Source organism: Polistes fuscatus, unplaced genomic scaffold, assembly GCF_010416935.1.
Source record: "Polistes fuscatus isolate 324 unplaced genomic scaffold, CU_Pfus_HIC Scaffold5, whole genome shotgun sequence".
Lineage (NCBI taxonomy): Eukaryota > Metazoa > Arthropoda > Insecta > Hymenoptera > Vespidae > Polistes > Polistes fuscatus.
In genome coordinates, this window is record NW_025113129.1 from 3,637,892 (window position 1) to 3,657,675 (window position 19,784).

General features: G+C 39.8%; 1 protein-coding gene across 5 annotated transcripts in view; it reads left to right on the forward strand.

Annotated features, from left to right (window-relative positions):
* Positions 1 to 19,784, forward strand: part of LOC122522656 (protein tiptop) — a 130,916-nt gene that overhangs the window by 63,373 nt on the left and 47,759 nt on the right. Inside the window, exons 1-2 of one of the 5 annotated variants that reach the window (XM_043643911.1) lie at positions 13,936 to 15,435; positions 18,731 to 18,894. The exons of the other annotated variants lie outside the window; for them this stretch is intronic. The gene's annotated coding sequence lies outside the window, so the exon portion shown is untranslated. Of the gene's footprint in view, positions 1 to 13,935; positions 15,436 to 18,730; positions 18,895 to 19,784 lie in introns of those variants that run through there. 5 annotated transcript variants of the gene reach the window in all.

Below are 19,784 nucleotides of genomic sequence, written 5' to 3' on the forward strand. Positions count from 1 at the left end.
AGGATGAGGATCGATAGGATACTCCTCTATCGAGAGGAGGAGGAAGAGGAGCAGAAGGGGGAAGAGGGTGTACGGTTTTGATCGCTCGAACAGAAAATTGTATTTTCGAAATCAATTAATATACAGCGAGTAATAATACACTGGCTAATGATCGCGACGCTGCTGTATATCTGCCTTGTCTCTCTCTTTCTCTTTCTCTCTCTCTCTCTCTGGTACGCACACCCTCCTGTCCCCACCCCATTTTCCTATCATCAGACCCACACCCCCCTCTTTCTCCCACAATGACCCTCAGGGCTACTTCCCAACGGATTCTGCACGGTTTATGATGTGCCGAGCCGACCAAAGTGCGTTTGACAATTTTTAATTATCGATAACGAGCTTGACCACGACGATACGTTCGTTGTAAACCATCGTTCTCGTCAACGAACAAACGAAAAGCTCTGCATTTCGTCGTTTATCACCAATACCTACCGTCACGACACCAACTCGTTCGTTCGTTCGTTCGTTCGTTTAGAAAACATTCAGCGATGAGTAAACATTTTTTTATCGTTATTTTAAGAGGATAGCATTATTTCTAGCGAAGTTCTCAGGAAAGATAAAAATAAACTTTGCTCTAGTTATCATTGAATTATTTTTCACTCTTGTCTTACTCAAGTAGCTGAACTTTCAAAAAAGAGAGAGAGAGAGAGAGGGAGAGAAAGAAAAGTATCAATGTTTTGGTTTTTTACAGAATGTTTACGAATTCTTTTGCTGTAGGATCTAACATATACGATCGTATTTTAAATGGTAGATCGCATAAAACACATTCCGGGCAGATTTGAATTCATCGATTTGATACATCGAACATTCTAGCGTATTTTCTATTTCGGTCATACGTATCGATGTAATATAAACTTTTTTTTAGCGGAGGAAGAGGAGAGGTAACCGCTGTTCCCTCAGTAAAAATAATTACATTAAACACACACACACACATATTGCATTATTTCTTTTGATGATAATCTATCAGTTATAAATGAGGATTTTTGATGATATATACGTTCGTATAGCCGAAAATTATTTGGATAGCAATTAATTTGGAAAAGAACAGAAGAGATGTGGACGATGAGGAGACTAATATGCGATAATTACACGGGAACACTTCGTTACCTCTATCTCCGATTACAGATTCTGTTAGATGCTCCGGATGAAAACTTATCGATAACGTTTAGCGAGGAAGGGATAACGGATACATGTTTAAACACGGTACATGGCTAATAGCGAATTACTTGCACCGTTTCAACAGTAAAAGATACGGAAGAGATAGAAAGAGAAGTAAAGTGAGAGTACTGCGTTAGCAGAACGTAAGTTGTTAAGTCAACAGACTGGTCTTATTAATTAATTAAAGTTGAATTATACGTCGTGCGAAACGTCGTCTATCATTTTCCTTTTTCTTTTAACACCTTAGTGGAATCTCCAGCTTTCGATCTATCCGAGCAATTTTATGGTGTCAAGTATATACGTTATCTAGGAAAGTAACACACTCCTAAACAAAAAGTTTATATTGTTTGAATTCTAATTTGCGAAAATAGAACGATCATCTTTCGATGTGTGACGCGTTTTATTTTTCTTTTCGAATTTTTCTAGCGGAAAAAAAATTAATCGACGGTCACAATTGTTAGGTTAAAGTGAAAAGATTCTGGCCGTACGAGTGAGATGTGTCTGTCTTGATAAAGTAATTTTGATAGACGGACAAAAAGTCATTGAAAGAAACGAAGAGACGAGGAGAGACGAAGACGCGACTGACGCATTTGGAAATATAGGTTGGTATGGCGTCGAACCGTGCAGTCGGTTTTCTCGCGAAATTGAGTTTTCCGGTACGGTACGAGGAAACGCTTCGGTGACATTAAGAAGTTCATTGATTTTCCGTCGGTAGTTCGTATGGCATGCGCCGTACGTACCGTTCATGGTATATTAATACGACACGATGCTTAGAAATGCGATTGATATCGGAAGTCAGTGAGTCGAAAAGATTGCGCATACGCTAATCCGCTTGCATCAGCGTTAACGAGACGTCATCGGATTTCTACATCTTTTCTTCGTAAATTACCATCACGATTAATGACATCCAAATGGGAGCAAAAAACATACTTTTCTTTTCTTTTTTTTCTTTTTTTTTCATTTTCTTTTCTTTCTTTCTACCTCTCTCTCTCACACTTAATTGGGAATTAAGATTGAAAACAGAAAGTTTTCATGAGAAACACTCATTCATTTTCATGATAATACTTATACATCCATCTATCTGTGTACGTATATGCGTGCATGTATATATGCATGAGAAAGTAACGACTTTGCAGGAAGAAGAAGCACGGCTTCGTAGACGGTTAACTTTTAATTCACTATTAAAGTCATCATACAAGGAAAAGGGTAATTTGAGGAAAGGCAAACAGAGGAACGAAGTACTTTGCGCGTCGTCTTACGATAAACGATAAACCTCGTTTGGTTAAGAGGAAAAAGGAGGAAAACACGAGTTGTTAGAAAAAATGAGAGGGAATAATCGAGTGAGAGAGAGAGAGAGAGAGAAAGAGAGAACTGTAGAAGAATAAGAAAAAAGAGTCTTGCTCGATGAGTCATCCGTTATATCAGTGGTTCTTAAAACGAGGGTCCCAATCCTCAGGGAAGTCACGAAAAAAATTGAAAAAATTGTACCTTTTGGTGGGGAGGGGGGGGTCTTAGGAAATGATTAAATTTGAAAAAAGATCGCGAATCGAAACAGTTTAAGTGCCACTGCATTACTGCATTATTGATGCATCGGAATAATCTCGTATACGAACGTGCACTACAGAATTAACGCGACACGGTATTCCGCAGTAAGAATTGCATGCGTTTGTCGGGCACAGCACTGACTCTTATCTATAAATCACTCTTGATCCGCATTAAACGCCTAGGATCTATATAACCCGTACTTTTCTTTAATTCAAGGCGACGTACCAAATCAAATGGTATTTACGTAGACACGCTGCACCGGTCGCATTAAAAGCGTATCATCGTTATCAAGAGGAATGACAAACACGTGTTATCGACGTTGATACATTTCTCTTAAGACAGAATAACTCTTTTTCTCGTTCTATCTTTCTCTAATACTCTCTCTCATATACTCTTCTTCTCTTATTCCTTACAATTCTTCTGCTATTATAGCGATCGCGTGTGCCGTTCAATCAAATTAAACCCTTCTCGTTTCTCGGTCATTCTACGCAACGAGGAGGGAACGATTTGTTTCTCGTTTCTTTTTTTCTATGTACTGGTAATTATGACAATGGAATAACCAAACCAATTGGACAATTTTATTCACTTATTTATATTTGCTATTACGATTATTTATATTATTATTATTTCTTTTTTTACGAGTTCGCGAGTTACTTTTCTACGAAACCCTTTCCATGCATATCATACATTTCCAAAGATATCGTGTTTCCTAAAAACTCAGTACGCGCGCTTTTTATTTTATCCATGTATATAATAACTTATATTAATAATTAAATAATTTATTGATTGAATAATTCTCTTCTCCATTTCTTTTCAAAGTATACACAAACGTCTTATTATCTTTGTAAAGAAATTTTCTAAACTTTATCTAAGCACGATCGAGCGATGAATCACCGCGTACGACAGTCCGTTTCCGGATTCCACATGACCGGAAGTACGAAGCCCTACGTTGGTATCGAAGGACGAACCTTCTCTCTCTCTCTCTCTCTCTCTCTCTCTCTCTATTTCTCTTGGTCTTTCTTAATAGTATTCGATGCAGCATGTACGTATGCATTGTCATACGCCTATGCTCGTACGATGCACCGTGATAACAGTTAATAATCGTGGCTATTACGTCATCGGCGTTGCGTATTCGTCTTCAAAGATGCCTTGTCCGACCACGCGAACAATCTCTTTCTCTCTCTCTCTCTCTCTCTTTTTAATTTTTTTAATTTCTTTTTTAATTCTTCAAGCAATTTATTTTGTTCCGAATAAGAACGAAAGAGACATCGTTCGATTCTCTTCTCATTTAAATAGTTTTTATTTGTCGTATTATTTGGAAAAAAAAGATTTAAGTTGAAAATATCTGATAATACGATACGATGCCCGGGGACTGGAGGTTTCAACGTGACACGGTCCACCGAGTTGCCGGGGATATTCATCCATGGGAATGATAATAAACGTCCATCAATCCATCCGTTCAGCTTGGCTCGTTCCAAAGAGAATCCAGAAGGATCTCAGAGATGTAGAGAAAAAGAGGATAGACAAGAAGAGTGAGTGAGTGAGTGAGTGAGTGAGTGAGTGAGTGGAGTGAGTGAGAAGGAATAGTAATTCCTCCTGCTGGCACGTACATTCACGCGGACAGGTCGCGGATAACAACGATATCCTCCCCTACACCCTTCCTCCCCTTCTACCTCCCCACTCTTTCTCTTTTCTCTTTTCTTCTCTTCTTTCTTCTCTCTCTCTTATTTTATTTCTTTCTCATCCTTTCTTTAGCAAAGAGACCGAGCTTGCTCCCGCAGGGTGCACGCGTGTAACAAAGTACGTAATACTGTTCAAGTTGCCTAGTCAATCGCTTAAACACGATGGATTACCTACTATGGATTATTAGCAAGCTCTATTTTTTATTTTGTTTAAATCAATACACAAAAAGATAGAAACTGTGTGCTGTCAATTCTAGAAAGGTGTTGAAAAGACACCACATTTTTGATAGTATTGGTGTTGATAAAGAAATGACTCGAACCCGTAAAAAGGAGAGCAAAAATAATCATATTTAAGTTGCGTAAAACATTAGAATTCTAACTTCGTAACGCGTAAGCAGGAAAAATAACAAACTGCAAGTTTGTTCGTATGGATTGTGTAATCAACATTGAGCCATGACGCGCATAATGTTCTGAAAGACAATGACGAGCGGACGTCAGATTAATTGCTTCTCTATCGCGCATTATTGACCGCTCTTAGATTGACGTCGTTCGTTGTCGTACTTATTAATAAATCATGATCCTACCTAGAAATGTCTGTTTCCTTTACTTTTTCTTTTTTCTTCGCCAATGATTCCACTCGCATATTCTTATAGGACTAATAAAACGATTATTAGAAAAATCATTGATCGATGGGTTTAATACACTTTTATTGAATAAGAAAGAGAAAGTATCTATTCATTTGTTAGAATACTTTGGTATTTTTCTTTGCTTTTTTATTTCTTTTTGTTTTCATAAGTTTCACGTGCACAATATTTTGAATTTTATTTCTAGGTAATCATATAATCAATATAAGATAATGTAATTTGCTTGTAAAAATATATAACAGGCCGAGCGGGTATTTAGGTTTTCAGAAATTTAATTGAAATGAAATGTAAATAACGGGAAAGATAATGCAATGATATGCAATAAAATGTAGTCTTAAGAGTATACGAGTGCATAGAGGTCGTATCTTTGGTTATTTTAAAAGTGCGCTTGGTCTGATCGATTGTACGCTCGTGTCTGACAGTTTGCTCTGGTTCGTCGTAAGCAGCGGCGAGTCGGCTTCGAATTGTCAAGTCGATCGATTATTTTTGACAAGCTTGATTGATGGCAAGCAGGATCGATCGATCGTTGAACGTTGTGTTTCGTGGCGGTCTTCGACCTCCTCTTCTTTTTCTTCTTCTTCTTCTTCCACCTCTTCCTCCAAGTAAAGTACTTACTAGTCCTTGACGTTATCGTTTGCCGGACGCGGACAGTGACGTATTCGTGAACGATATTAGCATACATGCAGTCTCGAGGAAACTATAGTCCGTTACAAAATTCTATTCGATTTGATTAGACCAATCGTAGTAAGCAGCCTGTGCCCTAGTAAGCAGCCTTTTAGACCGAGCAGGTGGAGACACCCAGTCATGAATTTTGTTTTCTTTTTTAACAGCCAAAACTAACACCCTTATTTCGCAACCCCTCGCCCTCCGGTCCATTCGACCGAAAACGAAGCGAAGAAAAAAAGGTTGAGTACCCCTGAATTAGACTCGTGCGAACAAATAAATTCTATATGTAACAAGATTGTCACAATCTTCTTTTTCTTACGACCTTGTACACGATGAATTTCAATTTGCGCTGATATTTATTTTTCTACTCGATAAAGAATTCTTTCATTCAAGGACGGTTCAACGTCTGTCTTGGCTACGATTTGTACGCGATCACACTTCACTAAAAACAGCTCAAGCGAATTCGTATTACGTTATTATCGACACTAATTGGTCTACTTTAATCGATTTTCTCGATATTACTTTTTCTTATTTATAACGATATTTACTTGGATTCGATTTTATAACATCTTCATTTTCCATACGTACATTCAAACGTATAATCGCAACTGCACTTATTAATATTATATCGATTTAGGGATAGTCAATAAAAATAAAAATACATTTCGTCATAATTAAATCAATTAGAACAGAAAAGATTGGGAATTAGTCTTGAATCTGTTCCTATCGTTTCTTTTTTTTAGCTTTTTCTTTCTCTTTGTTTCGAAAGGAGTGAGCATCGAAGGACGTTAGAATCGATAATCGTTCCATGGTTCTATGATCGGCTCATCGGCCGTGTAACCCAATTTCCCGGTGAGAGACCCCGCTGACGTCTTAAGGCCTCGTCACGATGTGCCATTCGTCATAATTTTATCGATCGTAGTCGTCGAAGAGTCACTGGCGACTCATTCGACGTGTGCATGCACTTTGCTTTTACAGTTTTCTCTCTTTCTCTTTTTCTTTTTATTTCAATTGGAATCTCTCTCTCTCTCTCACTTGGTTCCATTAGGCCGTCCTCGCAAACGTACGATTCCAATTAACCCGCTTCCACGCATCGACGCCCAGATACGATCGTCACGGATCGTCATAATTTCGAGTTTATCCGTAAGCACGGCTATCAATAAATGTCGTTCGCGACGATGCCTTGCCCGCTTCTGAGAAAATAAAAGATTGACGTCCTTCCTTCTCGTCGTCCTTCCTTGTCGTTCATCCTCCACGTTCCTTCAATCACGAAAACGATCTTTCGAGATACTTACCGATTCATTTATAAATTTATCCGGTACCCCTTTACGGTTTATACAATTATTATCCAATAGTTTTTGTTCATACTTTTCTCTTATGACTCTTCAATTTAAAATTAAGAATAGTTATGCGAGCATGAGCAGGTTATCATTTTTTTGAATTTTTATTCGATCCGTTCCCTTCCATCATCCACCTCTCTTTCTCCTCTTCTTCGATTAAATAATAATTGTGAAAGTATCAATACATAAAATGTATATTTTACAAGTCATATAGATATCAACTTAATAAACGGATAGTATATTATTGATAATTAATATTCCTTTCGGATTTTGATAATTAATTCTAAGTATTTCCTCTTATTAAAAGCGAATTATATGTTTTCCGTTAGTAGTAAATAAAAAGTAAAATGAAGAAAACTCGGTCGCGATTCGTTAAATCGAGTTCGAAGGAAGTGCAAGATGCATCGATAATTAGAAGGAGAGAAAATATCATGGTGATGCTATCGTTGGAAATGATCTTCAAGCATTAAGTGACACTTATCATTAATATAACTGTATTTGTATAATACGTTCAACCTATTCTTTCATCTTGGAACAATCCGAGAATCGATCAGTAACGATTTCAACGACGTGGTCACCATTCTTGTTTTTTCCTTTCTCTTTCCAGCTTCGTCTTTATCTATCTCCTTTCCTCTTTTTCTTACAGGTTAGCAGACTTCATTAATAACCCGATTCTGAAATAAAAAAAAAACGAAAGGTGACGTTAGATTGATCGAATTAACTCGGAATGGTTAGTTTCAAGTCGACATTTTCGCGAATTAGTTGCTCGCTTGATTGAACACAAATAAAATTAAAAGACATTATTGAAAAGTTATTTCAATTTATCGGATCGAATAGACGAATTTTTTTTACGTGTCATGTTTCTTTGTTCTTATTTTTATTTTTTTTTTTCTTGAAAAAATTCTTGGTAGATTAATTTAAATAAGGTATAATTTTATTAATAATAAACTCTCGCGTCGCAGAATTGGAACTATCAAAAAATATAATAGTTTAATATCACGTTTATATTTATGTTTAATTGACAAGTTGAATGCCGTGACAATCTTTGATGACAGGCACTTAATTTATTCGTGGCACCGTGGGGGTTGGAAAAAAAAAACTAATGTAACTAGTTTTATTTGTGTTACAATTTTTCTTTATTGTCATTAGTCTAGCACGTGAAGGAACAAATAAATTCGTGTTTGTACCTCGGGAAAACTATGCAAAAAGTCACATATCCACTTAAACAAATAAACATTGCATTTTAAGGCCGTGTGAACATTCCACCTAACGTTTCGAATGACTCGGAGCTATCGATGAATTAGCATTCCAGAGACTTGGGTTAACTTAAGAAATACTAGAGACTGTCGAACGTACGGACACCTGTTGACGTTTTCTGTGAATGCATCGTGGTAGTCTATCCAACCGCACCCTTTGCGAGGATTCACCTTTTTAACGTTCGCTTTTCCATCCGTATTTTTTTTCTCCCTTTAAAAGTAGGTCCTATAAACCTGAAGAAAGTAAAATGAAAAGGCGCAGAAACGTGTCGGTAATTCGTTCCTCGATGCAGCAGCAGCAGCAGCAGCAGCAGCAGCAGCAGTTTCGATTCGGGCAAACTTTTATGACAGGGTGCTCGTAATTTATTTATCTTCGTCTAAGTTTCATTCTAACGTTGACCGTTCGTCGTCGAGTATGGTTTTCACGGGGGATAGCTTTTATTAACGGTGAAATGCGAGAGACCGAAGGAGTTTCATTAGCGTGGAAGAGAGAACGTAAAGTGAAAACCGGTCTCGCGATGAAATCCGGACAAAAGATGTTCAGACGAATCGAATGAATTCTTAGAAACGTCCTCGGAATAATTATCTTTTGCTGGAATAGTATTGCGAAAAAAAGAAAATATATATTATATATATATAGAGAGAAAGACGTCTCAAAAATGATTTTCCTTGCGAGTTTTTAGAGATGATTTTTGTTATTTTTCAACGATAATTTCTCCCGTATTCTTTTTCAAAGTAATTAAATGGATTGGGATTATGGTATTAAGAATAATAATTGAACAATCGATACTTCATATGAGTTTTTTTTCCACTACGACGTTAGGAAAAATTTAGCTTACCCAACGGAGGGTTAAATTTCTATTAAAAATTGGCACCAGTTTTCACGGCAACATAATAAATGTACGTATTACGTGATAGGTTTTCTTCGCAAGTCTCTACGTGGTGAGATATAAAAAGATTCCGTGGTCTCGCGATGCGTTACGTAATACCCCAGGTTCGTTCATAAACAGCACCACTTAAATATGAATGGAGTCAACGGAAACCTTCGGAACTCGTCGTCGTCCATTGCTTCGCGAGTGAAATGCGTTAGCGAAAACGCGCTCGTGTTTTCAATCTAACTCAATCCATGCCAATTGGAAGTTCTTTTTTTTTCTATGATATTTATAATACGTAGGTTAATTAAAATATTGCTGATCATGACGTGGTCTTTTTCTTTTTTTTTCTTTTTTGAGATCAACGTTGACAGGTTGTAGTTTGCGGTGCGAAATAAATCAGACGATGATTGAGAAGAAGAATTTTTTGTAGTCGATTAGATGTCAAAGATAGAATCTTATAGTTTGCTTGTTCAAGCGAACGTCTTTCATATCTGGCAAAAAGCGTGACTGCCATCGAGCGAAAATTACGATCGGTGTTCTCAACGAGAAGACCTTGTCGATTAAAACAGAAAATTTTCTTGTAATCTTACGAATAGTGTAAGTTAAGTACGTGATCCTCGAGAAGTTTCATAAGTCGAAGCGTGTTTCAAGTTTTTTTTCATAATCTAACACCGTGAGAATGATCGTAGACTCTAATGTATATGTACGTGCATATATATATATTTAAACGATTGGAAGATTTTTCGATGAGAATCGTGTAGTATATTAGCTATTATCGTTCCGATAAATATTCGCCTCGTATGAGAAATAGAAATGTTAAGATCGGTGACGTATTTCTACGTCTATTTATGAGTATCTAATCTTTTACATAATACGAGATGTAATAGAGAAATTTATATTGATTATGATACAAGTATGTATGTCATATTTCATGATCGATATTAAGAATTGCGGATGAATATAAAAAATGCGATTTTTCTGAGAGTCATTATTTTTTATTTGTACATGAAAAAAAAAAAAGCAGTAACTCGACCTAGTTCGAAGAATCTCTGAATACTCGGTAGATTAAAAAATATAAATTGAATTTAATACACAACCGAATAAAAGTAGAATTCGATACGTTTGTTAATGAACGAAAAGAACGATTTACCAGGAAGGAAAATGTTAAGTTATTGTAATTTAGAGCAGTCGTCGAAGTGATTTTACGAAAGGGTGATTTCGGAAGAACGGTCACGCAGAGAGATAAGCCGATCCGCTTTGCCCAGAGATGTTTTGCATCTGGGCCCCAAACAATAACGAAACGTTTTTTCTCTTCGATGATCGTCGGTGAGCGTTCATTTTTGTCGAGTTGCTCCTAGGTTGTTGGGTAGGCGACCCGTTTAACTCTCCAAAAAATGTCTAAGAGGCTCAAGTGCAGGTATCCCCGGCGTCCGGCTTGAGAGATCGAGTTGCTCGATGTCTTCTCAAATGCCTGCAGAAACTTAAAACGCCTAAGCCGCCGACTTTTCCTTCCCTGTTACTTCACTTCTCGATGCTCCTCCACCTTTCCTCCACCTTTCCTCCTTCAGCTCCCTCTCTTTATCCACCTTTCTCGATTCCTTTTCTTACTACGCTACATCATGCCACGTTTCATTGCGAGCCTTTATTCATTTCGATTTTACGAACGGAAGAGCATTATTAGGATCTTATTGTTTTTCGTCAAATTCTTCGTAATATCCATCATTCAAAAGAGCCGCATGATCACAACTATCTTTTCAGACGAAAATAATCATTCAAATCAACGAAATGGAATGACCTGTTAGTTAACCAAATATACGAAAAAGGATATACCCCTTGTCGAGTGCAATAGGTTAATTAAAATCTTATTGTACGTGGAAAACTTTTTTCCGATGTCCACTGCCATTACTTCTTATAATCCTTAATCAGTCTGCTTTTACATAAAGATTAAATCATGAATGGTATAAAAGTAATAGCTTGGTCGTAAATTTTTGTTAATAGTCGTCCATATTTTTCTTTTTGCAACGCGATAATACGCGGAAGTCGCGAGCGTAAGAATAATTAACGTTTAACGAACTTCTTCGAGCTCATCGGGAAGTAATTTTCGTAGTCGATGGACATGCAAACGTGTCGTTTGTTTTTGCACTGCGGGAGTATCTTCGAAAGCTAATCAATAGATAGATAAAAGGAAAGAAGAGTGATGGGGGCGGCGGGAGGAATAGGGGGTAGAAAATGGTAGAGATACGATCGATTTTGGTCGCGAATGAATCAGAGGAGTGTGACTTAGCAATAAAAGATAACGAGGGCATCTCATCAACGGAAGGTCAAGAACGTTTTACAGTTCCTCTCTGTCTTTTTATTTCTTTTTTCTTTTTTTTTTTCATTTCTTTTCTTCCATCTTTCTCCCCCCTCCTTTTCTTCCCTCCCCAATTTATTTTTCTCTTTCTCGTTGCGATTTGAAAAGAAAGTGATTAAACATCGTTTAAAGTAATTAGACATCGCATAAATTATCACTTTCTAATTAAACGAGATGCTCCCACTTTTAGCACGGACAATGGCGCCCAATGTATTTTCAGAATATCATTAATCAAATGTTAAGATTGTTACCCCCGCGATCGGAAAGGTTGAATTAGAAGGCACGAAGGGTTCAATTAGAAACTAATGAATTTCTCGTTAATCGCAATTGAATGCAATACGAATGGGTGGGTATAGCTTGTGGTCATTATTTATTTTCCATTTTTTTTTTCTTTTATCCTTACGAGATAAATGACGCACGTGCAATTTCTGTTTAGGATTCTTCCAAGTTGCTCATCTTCAACGACCAAATCAGTCAGACAGTCAGTCAGTCAATCAGTCAGTCAGTCAGTCAGTCAGTCAATCTCAAGAGTGTCTTTCGTGTATAACTATAGTAATTATGTATTTACTTAACGTCTTTGTGAAAGAGAGGAACGGGGAGTGGTTTCATCCGACTTCGATTCTAAAGGCAAGTCGATTAATTATTTTTCTTTGCCCGGTTGTTACGATCGGCAAAACATAGTTAGGTTTAAAACTTGTTAAAGGAGGGAGGGAGGAAGGGGTTTTCGATTGTGAGGACTAGAATAAATTTCTTGAAAGTTAAGTCGTAAACCTCGGCGAATATTTGACGCATAGAAAAGGAAACATTATCGATTTACGAGCAATGATTCGCCGGCGATAGAAAAAATAAAAGAAGCATGAAAAACAAGAGAAGGATGAAAAACAAGAGAAAGATAAAAAAACAAAAGAAAGAAAAAAAAGAAATGAAGAAAGAGAGAGAGAGAGAGATAGATAGAAGGAGAAAATTCTCGTTCTGGCTCTGACGGTTCGAAGATCAGCCAGGGTCGTGACGTACCCGCGATTCTCGAGGATTGACAGCTGCAAAGAGTCATCCTCCACTTCGTCATCGTCATTGTCGGTTCGACGATGATTGGCCGAACGCGCATTTGTTTCGTGACGCAGCAGGGGCGAGTGGAGAAGGTTCGTTCGTTCGTTCGTTCGTTCGTTCGTTCGCATGAGCGGTACGCGCGTTCAATGTAGTTACGAAGAATAGGATCGTCGATGTGCGCCAACCATGCGTTCCTTTGTCGTATCCGAGAACGAAACGTGACGCTATAATTTTCGTTCGGGGTACTAAATAGTCGGATGAAACTTTTTATTTTGAAGATTTTTCCATAGACGACGATCGTAGAAAAATTCTTTAATTAAACGTCCAACCACTTTTTTGTCCGATAGATGGAAACATATCTATACTTATGTTTAACTCAAAATTTATTTGACGAGCAATAATCGAGGGTAGCATAAATGTTGCAGTTAATGACTTTTTATTAAATATAGACGATATATTTCATACGTACATATATATATATATATATAGGCTTTATATACGTCAAGAAATCCAGGACAAATTTTGAACGGTAAATCGATCCTGTCGCGTTTCAACGGTCAGTCTTTCTTTCGAAGTATTTTTCGCAGAACGAACGTAACGCGTCACCCTATATACCAGACCTTAATACCTGAGCCGTTGCTTCGTCACCGTCAGCCTTTTAGACTTCGCCGAAGGCCGAAACGAGAGAGAAGTATTCGAAGAGGAGTACCCACCGCGGAAAGAATAATAAATAATAAAGGGGAGATTGATAGCTGCACCATGACTGACAATCCATCAATCACCTTTGGTTACTCTCTCTTTCTATTTGTAGATGTATATACGTCTTTCTTTCTCGCGAACGAAGGATTGACCGACGGTCTCTTTCCCCCCGAGAAAGCCTCGTTCCCCTCCCCCCCAACCCCAAGCCCCCTCACAACTTCCTCCCTCGGACTTTCCTTTTTCCCTCGTCGAAGCCGTTTTGTGTTGGCTACGCCATTATCGCACTCGTTCTTATTACCCAGCTTCCTTTCACCTTCCTCATTGGATGCGTTTAGCCAGGAAGGACCCTTGCCCTTCTTTCGCCCTACCTCGTCCCTCCCCCTTGAACGGTTTCGACTTTCTTCCCTCTCGATCGGAGGATGAGACCGAGGATGACTTTGCTCTACCCGAATCCTCTTATTCGGCGTCCTCCTATTAAGAAGTCGGATCTCCCGATGGCCACCGGCGTTATGCTTCCTAATTCTCAGCCGCCTACGGGATTCATCATTCTTCTTTCGATCGATTTCTATCACGTGAGTTAGTCTTTCAACTTTCGAGTCTTTCTGGTAGTAAAGTGTTCCCTGCCGTTTTCTAACGAAAAAAAGAGACTCGTCTCTACCTGACCGATTCTTTATGTTACAACGATAGTACAACTTTAGAAACTAGGATAAATCGTTTATATTGCGATCGAAGATCCCAAAGCGAGATAATTGTATCGAAATTTTGTATCGAGATTTTGTATCGAAAGACGCCGTAGGATAATATCTGCAATAAGAATGTTTTTTACGTAAAATAAAATTTCCCTTACTCGTGAAAAGTAGAGGAGCAATTATCCGTTCGTTTTCCCGATTGGAAATAACCCTCGTGGAAACAAAGATGAATTTCGTGGAATATCGGAGACTCGGTCGAAGTTAATTCGAAGAGGTTGTCGAAGGTGCTTGGCTGCTTCTCATAGTTGATTTTCGTTTGGTTGATCCTCGGCAGGGTTGCGTCCTGACATCGGCCGACTAATCCGTCCCCCTCGGCGTATGGTGAGTGGCCGGGACGGATCAATCGGAAGGCGGGTATAAGTTTCCGCCGTTGTGGTCCGCCGGTACCGAGGTTAGCTGTCGTGGTCAGTTTCGAATTGCGGCGATGTCAGTGACAGCTGTGCTCGAGGGCCGCGTATTGAACGCGCGCGTATACGTTCGCGTCCAGTCAGGTTCCTTTATACCTACTTACCTTGCTCCTGTCTCCCCTCGCTCTCTCTCTATCTCTCTTTCCCTCTCGTTCCCTCTTCCCTCCCTTCTATTGGCTCGATTTCTTCGCCTCTGCTGACCTCTCTCTCTCTCTTTCTCCCCGAGGCACTACCACAATCACCGACTAGTCAAATAATCGTCCGCGTAATGGGACACGCGCTTACATCCGAGCCAACTGGTAATAATAAGGCCGAAAGGGTAGCCCTATCCTCGACTCATCTACAACGATTAGGATATACCCTAACTGCGAGACTCTACAATCACTTCAATGTCGAGAATCCTTCTTCCTCTTCCCTCTCCTCCCTACCCCCTTCGTCCTCCTTCGTTGGAATTATCACCGTGATCAGAGTCAGCACGGAGAACAGCTCATACGTGTTATTAGCACCACTCACCGGTAATTCCATTCTAAAGAAACGGCCATAATGATTCACGAATTCGAATGAAGGTTTTGATGGGCGTTAGTCGCGATTAACACCACTGATATATTCGTCTCGTCACGTTGGCGTAATTTTGCTCTTCTCTATCTCTTTAGGTTTATTTAGGGAAAATAAAAATTAGAAAAACTATAAATGTTTAAATACTTCAGAAATTTGGTCTGTCTGGTGTCCGTTGTAGTGAAAATCGATGTTACTTTTGGTAATCGTGTAAAGATCTTTGAAGAACTTGATCCGTTACTTTGAGAAACTCAAAAACTTTGGGTTCGGTTTCTTTAATTAGCGTTCTCCCATTTTCTTTTCTTTCTCTTTCTTACTGTTATTGCATCTTGGAAAAGGAAACTCGAAGAAAGAAGAAGCTTCTTCGTTGGCAGTCTTGCGAGGAAGATAGCAAGAGAACGAAATGACGCGAAGGAGAAGGTAAAGGTAAAAGTAAGAGAGCAAGCAAGAGATAGACATAGTAAAAGATAAAGATAGAGAGAGAGAGAGAGAGAGAGCCCGGGTGCATGTCGGAGGGCTGTTTTACTTCCCAATTACTCGAAACACTCCGCTATCGGGGCGAGTATTAAAGGGGCTTCCAGGCGAGCTCTTCCATGGCCAACGTTGCTTGTATCTTCTTGCTTTCTCGTCCGTAGAACTGGCCTTTCTCTTACGCGTGTGAGTGTTGTACATGCGCGGGTCTCCGAGTGTGCCAGCATCGAGAATGAGAGTGTGAGGGGGGGAGGGAGGGAAGAAAATGAGGAGGGAGTTTCATCCATAGACACACCGAGCTCCAGGATAACGAGAGGAGCGAAGGGATAGGGCGCGATATTATACAGGAGTACTAGAGTATTCCCTAGGTGAGGGACGAAGGGAGGAACCGAAGGGAATCGGTCGTTACGAGTCCCCCTTCTAGGTAGGAAGAGGAAAAGAGGTGGAGAGTCTTTAGGACCCGTTCGTTTCGGGACGGCCACCCTGGGACGCTTCAAAGCAACGACCGCCTTATCTTTGCTACACCTTCGCCTGCGAAACGCGACGGACCTATTTAGACCGGTTAGTACGAGCCCGTTCTACCCACTCACCCCTCCCTCTTCCCATCCCATATTACTCCTACTACTATCTCCTCCTACTCGACTAAAACTGTCATCTCTGACCCTTTTATTCCGCACGTGGAAATTCTCTTTTCACCTTCTATTAGTTCCATCGAATAAACTACTCGCGCGAATGTAATTATTGGCAACCGGATATACCCTCGTTTTTTCGTCAAGAGCTAAGAGAGATCCGCTCTGTTAGTCTCTTTCTTTCTTTCTTTTTTGATCTTTTTCTCCTCTTTCTTTTTTTTTCCTTCTATTTCTCTCTTCTAACTGGCCAAGTGCCCGAAGGCGGTGGTTCCAGTTAGAATCAAGTGGCCCGAAGAGAAGAGTGCACTGTGTACTTCCTAACTCGAGAGATATTCCTTGCGCTTTAGCAAACCTTTTCCTCGAGAATAAAAATAACAAAATAAAAGAAGATTTTTCTTTCCTGCCGTACGTAATTCATTGCCACGCGCGATTCGAACAAATCGATCAATAAAATATTTTATTTGCACCATCGAAATAAATTTGGCCGCAACGACCGGACTTATTTCTATACGGAGATATGAGGATTGTCTATTGTTAAATGTGTCGTCGGATCTATATATATATTTATAATTCGGTCTTCTTCGAATTAAATGATATATAGCTTGTTGAAAGTTTATAGATAGGTAGGTAAAAGAAAAAATCGTGGGAAGGGCGGAGGGTTAATATTTGAACCGAATAACAACGAGCACAATTCCACTGATTCGAACGTTTTTTTTACGTTGGCTCGATTTGTGACTTCCGATAATCGAGCGAATCCTCCACCGTCACTGAATTATACCATTTTCGTTTTATATAGCAGGGTAAAAATTTTCTCGATCGATGATCAACAACGTGACATGACGAGTCGAGACTGGACGAGAACGGGACTTGACGCGACGATGTGATTTCTCGTGGACGAAGATAGAAACGGAGGTAGGTTATTATATAGAATGGGAATGGCCAACGAGATCGACCCAATCGGTCGATCACGATTTAAAACACCCAAACGCAACTTATTGTTAGTCGTGATTCGCAGAAACAAACGACAGTGGCTGCTTCTCGAATCCGTTCAATTTTTTATAAATTTAATCTTACACATATATATGTAATGAAGTTGGCCTGATATAAAGTGGAGTCTCGATTCGTATCGGAGGACACACGGCGGCGAGGTGGAGACGAGCAGAAAATCGCTGCGAGGGGATCGAGCGGGCTTAACGGGGTCGGAGGGAAGACACGAGGACGATTTATAATCGGTGACGAATGAGCGCGATCGCGTGGATCTCTCGTCTCTCTGACGTTTTATAAATGTCGCAAAGCAATAAAGACGCTCGATGGATTAGCCGTGAGCCTGGCATTCCGAGGCACCGGATTCTATTCTGGTGATTTGAAACCAGGCACGCGCGTCCAATGAATCAATCGGATGCCACGTTGCCCCGGAGTCTTCCCTTCCTTTCCCTACGTCCGTTGCCTTTGATCTGACGGTTGTCCTTAACGTTGCTGAAGGGTGAATCTCTCAAAGAGCACCGAGCAGCGTCAGCGCGTTAGCGACGTTTTCGATTTCGCCTTTCTCTCTCTATCTCCTCTCTCCCTTGTTAACCCTCACTCACTGTCTCATCCATTTTCTTTCCATTTCTCTTTCTACCTAAAAGCTAACTTTTTCCTTTTCTCTCTAAACTTCGGAAAATATATAATATAGTATATATATATGAAATAATGAACGACATCTAGCATCTAACAGAGTTCACCTTTTACACGTGATGCTCTTTCCTTGGCAATTTTCAGTGAATCACCGGACATTTTCCCTGCTAAGTTACGTTACGTTACTATCTCCAAATTCACGTGCTGCTCATAAATACATCGTTTCCTCCTCCACCTCCTTACGCCCTTTCTTTAACTGATCGCGTTTTCCTTTCGAAACCCGACAGTTTCCAATATCCCGAACTGCAACGTTTCCATCTGGGGTCTTCTTAAGGTAGAGGGAACAGATTTCTTTCCACCTGCTCGCCTTCTTCTACTTTTTTAACAACTTCTTCTTTTTATTTTCCATCTTTCTTTTCTATTTCTTTTCCTACGAAGGACAAATCGATGATCTGCGGATCTATTAAGAACGTCAGCCGGCGTATTAATAATACGTAGATTGGTGTTAGAAAACTGGATCGAAGCCAATCTTGAATCGCACGTGCGTGTTATGTCCAATGTAAAATCCTGATCAAACAAAGCTTACGCTCGCCTTGCAACATTCGAAGAGAAAGAAGATAGGGATAGTTGGTTGACTGTACGTGGATCCATTCCGGGTGGATGGAATTGGCGCCAAGGTTTTACGAGCATGCGCGCCATTATTGTTCGTCGTTCTCGTACTGGACTACTCTCTCTCTCTCTCTCTCTTTCTCTTCCTATTCCTCTCTTCTACCCTCCCACATTCTGTGCGTCGACCTTTACCTAACAACGTTCCCGTTTCCTACGACTGCAACCACCACCGTAGCCACCCCCGTCGCCAACCCTGACCTGATTTATGGGATTCTGGAAGCGTCTGCCCTGCCGACGTACGTTTTCGAGGATTGTCTCTGTCTCTCTCTCTCCCTCTCTCGTTCCCCCTCCCCACTTCTTGTTCATTCTTCTTCCCTCTCCTACCACAGACAGCTGGCTAGTGTTTCCACGAGCAAACGCATAAATACGTACACACTGAGCGTCAGAGAGTACCAAGGCAAGTGGAATACCTATGTCGCGAAGCGTTCATTTTCGTCTCTTTGTTCTAAAGTTTAAGGGCTCTAGGAAGAAAGACGTCTTAAGATTCTATAACGTAAGTATATAAGTTGATACTTAAATACATATCTCATAGTTAGGACATACCAAGCCTCGAAGACACCATCCAGATTGCCTTCTTGTAATTTTCCGAACAATGTTTTGTCTCTGCCCTGTTTTTGTGATTATCGAAGAAGATCGACGTAGCAATTAAAATAAAATAAACTGAAATTCTTTCGGAGTCAATTTTAGATATGTTATCAAAAGACTCGTTTGCGATATGGAACGTTCAAAAATAATCAAAATTAATTAACAGCAGAAAAAGGTTGATTTTATGATCCATGTTAATTAGATATTTTTTCCTCGTCTCTTAGTGACTACTAATAAGCCCTTCGAATATCACCCTCTATATATATATGTGTTATATATACACACACGCCCTCGCCATCAGAGTGCTCCTTCCTTCGTCGCTTTAACTTTACCGGCTCTTAACAAATTTTCTCGTACGACAAGACATCTCTTACGAAGGCGAGCCTTTGTTTCCGGGCGCCAGACGTGTCCGCTGAGCGTGTACATGGATCCGGTGAACAAAACAGCGACGTTTCCCGGAAAGCTTCGTCGACGAGTAAATTTCCTTTACCCTCGGAAAGGGAAAAAAAAAAAAAAGAAGAAAAAATAGAGAAGAAAAAGAAATAAAAAAAGAAAGAAAGAATCATGCCCGGGGTGGGTGACACAAAGGCCGAGTGATTTGTGTCGTTTGCCATTCTTTTGACCGTGTGGCAAGGATTTCTCTCCCTCTACTCTCTCTCTCTCTCTCTCTCTTTTTCTCCTCTCTTTCCTCGCTTCCCCTAGAACCCTCCTCCATCGCGTTTTCTCCGTCTTTCTCGCAGATATGGCCGAGTAATATACGAGCCCTGCATCTGTTCCCCGAGTGACGCAACGTCCCGC